The sequence below is a fragment of the Myotis brandtii genome, unplaced genomic scaffold, assembly GCF_000412655.1.
Source record: "Myotis brandtii unplaced genomic scaffold, ASM41265v1 scaffold456, whole genome shotgun sequence".
NCBI lineage: Eukaryota > Metazoa > Chordata > Mammalia > Chiroptera > Vespertilionidae > Myotis > Myotis brandtii.
The window spans coordinates 3,078,241-3,082,886 of NW_005367431.1; positions in this window are offsets into that span (position 1 = coordinate 3,078,241).

The window sequence follows — 4,646 nt, forward strand, 5'->3', positions numbered from 1 at the left end:
ACAACACTGGGAATTAGGAAGTACATTTTTAGACTGTACTAATCATTGCTTTATTCTGATCTTTTTAAAATGTTTTCATTGCTTTTAGAGAGAGGGAAAGGGAAATGGAGAGAGAGAAAAACATCGATGTGAGAGAGTAACATCGATTGGCTGCCTCCTGTATATCCCCCATTGGGGATCAAGCCCAACATCCAGGCATGTGCCCTGACTGAGAATCCAACCAGTGACCCTTTGGTACATGGGATGATGCTCAACCAACTGAGCCAGACTGGTCAGGGCTGTTGTTGCTGTTTTTATCTTTATAAGTTACACAGTCCTCTTGTAGAAAAGATGGGAAATAGAGAAAACATTAAAAACTTAAGAATAGAGAAGAAAGGAATCTAGAATTAGAGAGACTTAAGTTTGAACTGCAGTTCAGTCCTAGCTGTGCAATCCTGAGAAAGGCATGTTTTCTCTGTGATATTCAGGATCTGAGAAATGGAACTGCTAACACCTACGGCCTAAACAAAAGCATTGATAGATGCAAGGATTTGTCCAAAGTATCAGAAGCTGGACATATCTGTCCTTGGTCTGAGCAAGAGACCGTGAAAAAGAAGGGGCAGCTGTTGTAAATGTTTCCCTCCACGTCCCGCGTGGTTCAGGGTTCAGGATCTGGAAGAGGAGCCGCACACAAATGAAAGAGAAGAGACAAGAGATAATTTGGAAATATTGGGGGGCCAGGCGGGTAAGTCCAACTCAAGAGGAAGGACTTCCACTGGTGCTCAGGCCTCACCAAGCTTTTATTGATCTGGGATACACCCATAGCATAGCCCTTAGGCAGGCAATTTCCAGTAACAGGCAGACTAGCCCATCAGCAGGTAATTTCCAGTAATAGACAGACTATCTTATCAATAAGGATTTACGTGACTGTCTGGTGGGGAAGTTGCTTCAGCTACCATTGTCTGGATTAACAGTGGGTGCAGGGCTCTGACCTTTGCTAGGGCTTCAAGGGTCACCAGCCTGATGTAGTTCCTTCTCCACACCTCTCTGCTAGTGAAGATAATAGGCGGTTTCCCACAGGCAGCCCTAGCCAGTTTGGCTCAGTGGATAGAGCATCAGCCTGCGGACCAAAGGGTCCCGGGTTCGATTCCAGTCAAGGGCATGTACCTTGGTTGCAGGCTCCTCTCTGGCCCAGACCCTGTCAGGGCTCCTGCAGGAGGCAACCAATCGATGTGTTTCTCTCACATCTAAGTTTCTCTCTGTCTCTCCCTCTTTCTTCCATTCTTTCTAAAAATCAATGGAAAAATATCCTCGGGTGAGGATATTAACAAAAACAAACAAACAAATAAATAAAGACAATTAAGTGTTTAAGAAAAGAGAGAGAGAGAGAGAGAGAAGGGGCAGCTGAGAAGGACTTGAATCCAGAATCCTGTTCATTATATCCACACCTCTCCCAGGGCAGCAGCCAGCAGAGACAGAGCTTTATGGTGGGAGAGTGTGGCTGTGGCCCAAATCAGGATCCCCTCCATCAGCTGAGAGTGGGGTGGGGCAGGAGGTCAAGGCCTAAGAAGTCTACTTCTATCCCAGCCTAGAAGATTCAAGACCTCTGCTAGGAGATCCAACCTCTCTCTTTCATTCTCTTCCCTGCAACCTGACCTGGCACCCTCTAGGATGTGATATCAGTTTAATAATTTAGCAGATGCAGATAAAGATAGCAACTCTGAAAATAAACCAGCTGGGCTCAGCCTCCATCTCCTCTTTCCCCAGCAGACTTCCTGCCCTCCCCCCAAGGTTTCTGGTTGCCCCCATACCTGTCAGTGCCCCTGCCCACTAATGGGCACCTGACTTGACACCTCCTCCTTTGCCTTCTCCTAGCCCTTCTCCTTCTCCACCCTCCTCCTCACCTCTCCTTTCTCTCAATTCTCATATTAAAAGCTTTTATTTTAATTAGAGCTTAAAAGAATCTTGTGCTGGAAGTCAGAAGCTTCGATTTAATTCATTATGTGCACTGAGCAAGTATGTCCCTTCTCTCAAGTCTCTGTTCCCACATTTGTAAAATGAGGCCTCTGAATTCCTACATGTAGCAGGAACAAAATGTCTGGGCAGTGGCAATTACCTGGACAGGGGACTAGATGTCTTTCCCATGAAGACACAGCTGCAACATCAGTGCCATCTCAGCCAGCAGCACTACAATCCATCTGCTGCTCCATCCAGAGAGCTCACAGGTTCTCTTTGTTTTTAACTTCTCTTGTGATGGAAATTTTGCCCTGGTTATTATTCCAAAAATAAAAGGCTGTACGTGACTTGTGTTCACAATGGATGTAGCAGGTTTCACGTGTTTTGGGTGCTTCATCATGTTTCTGACAACATGAGGGAAATTTTATTTCCCTCTGGGAAGTTGGGAAGAGCAATATCCCTTCCCCCTTGATGGGTCTTTGCTCAAATCACCCCACCTTTACAGGTCTCAGCTTTCCCATCTCTAAAGTGGCCAAGAGTTGAACAATAAGCAGAACAAGGTAAGTAGGACTCCACCATCTTTAGATTGTGAGCTCCAAAAGGGATGAGATCACTTCTGTTTTCATGAATTCATTCAACAAGATAATTAGCACTTACTCTGAACCAGCCACTACGGAAGGTGCTAGGGGCATAGAAAATAAAAGAAGCATAGACCCGCCCTAGCAAGTTAGGCTCAGTGGATAGAGTGTTGGCCTGCGGACTGAAGGATCCCGGGTTCAATTCCGGTCAAGGGCACATGCCCAAGTTTTGGGCTTGATCCCCAGTAGGGGGCATGCAGGAGGCAGCGGATCAGTGATTTTCTCTTATCATTGATGTTTCTATCTCTCTCTCCCTCTCCCTTCCTCTCTGAAATCAATAAAAATATATTTTTAAGAAGCAGAGTCCCTGTTCCCTCAAAGCCTATATTTCAAAAATCAAAATAATTAAATCCCAAGGCATGTGCCATGAAGGAATAACAAAATGCCTGCTAATATTTACTGAGTGCTTACTCTATGCCAGGTTCTGATCCTATAAGGTGCTATGATTAACATACTCCACTTTATATATTAGGAAACTGAAGGACAGAGTGATCAGGTAAATGTGGCCAAGGTCACATGGTCAAGGAGTGGCCAAGCCCCATAGGATTCAACAGGCAGGCAGTCTGCTTCCAGAGCCTGTTTTCAACCACATAGCCATAGGGCTTCCTTAGAAATTATGAACAAGGAATACACTGGTGACACAATGGAAAGTGGAGTTACATGGTGATATTAAGCTGAGACCTGAAAGATGAGTAGGAGACAGTTATGTGGAATTGGGGAAACAGCTTTCCCAGCAGAAAAAAAAAAAATAGTATGTGCAAAGGTCCTGAGACCAAGGGATTGGCGTGTTCAGTGTCTGGTAAGCTAACAGGAAAATGGCAAGAGCTGAGGTTAGAGGAGCAGGCTAGGCCAGGGTGAAGGTTTTGGATTTTACTATAAGAGCAGGGGAAAACTTTGAAAGGTTGAAGTGGGGTTCAACATGATCTGATTTTTAAAAAGATTGTGCTGTTGAAAAACACACACACAACATTGTGTTGTTTGCTGTGTTGATAATGAACTTAAAGGGAATAATGAGACCAGTTAGGAGATTACTGCAGTAATCCAGCAGACATAGGACAATGCCAGGTCAGGAGTAATTTCTTCTTCTGCTGATTCTCAGAGGCAGTGGTCTTGCCTCAGAGAGTCCTACCCCGAATGGCTGGGGAAGCTGGGATGGGGCAGGAAGAAGAGATCAAAATAAAATAGCTATCTATTTAGTATTTACCATGAGCCAGCCCCTGTTGTAATCACCACATGAAACTATTACTACATTCACTTTATAGACCAGGTACAGAGATGTTCTGTAACTTGGCCAAAGTCACCCAGCTAATAAGTGGCAAATTTGGGGCACATATTTAGGCTTTCTGACTACAGAGTTCACACTCTGAACCACTGTACATCCTACTTCACATTAAGGGGTAGGAGGAGAAATGCTGAGGTTCAGAGAGGTTAAGCTCACACTGCCGCTCAACAGGGAGGGGTGTACCTAGGACTTCAACTCTGATCTTGTGACTCTGAAGTTCTGGCATTTATGCTGTTGGGTGCTGCCCCCTAGTGTCCCCTATAGGAGAAGGGCACCAAAGGCAAGCAGCAGATAAGCGGAAACAAACTGGAACCAAAGCTGTAGGTTTTATAGATACTAAGTGTCACTCTAAATGTCTCCATATCTACAATCATGATATTTCTTGGCTATCTTACAAATCCTGCAATTCATCAGGTCTAACACCAACTTTGTACTTTTTCACCTCAAATTTGCCCTCCTCAGTCATTTCTTCTTTATTATTATTATTACTAGAGGCCCGGTGCACAAAATTCGTGCACTGGGGGGTAGGGGGTCCCTCAGCCCAGCCTGCCCCCTCTCACAGTCCGGGAGCCCTCAGTGGGTGTCCCACAGTCTGGCAGCAGAGGCTCAGAGCAGGTGCCCCGTGTGTGTGTGCGTATGTGTGTGTGTGTTTGTGTGTGTGTCCATCCACTGGGACCTGCCCCCAGCCACACCACGTAGGCTCAGAGCAGTTGCCGTGTGTGTGTGTGTGTGTGTGTGTGTGTGTGTGTGTGTCCACTGGGGGCCTGCCCCCAGCCGCATTGGAGGCTCGG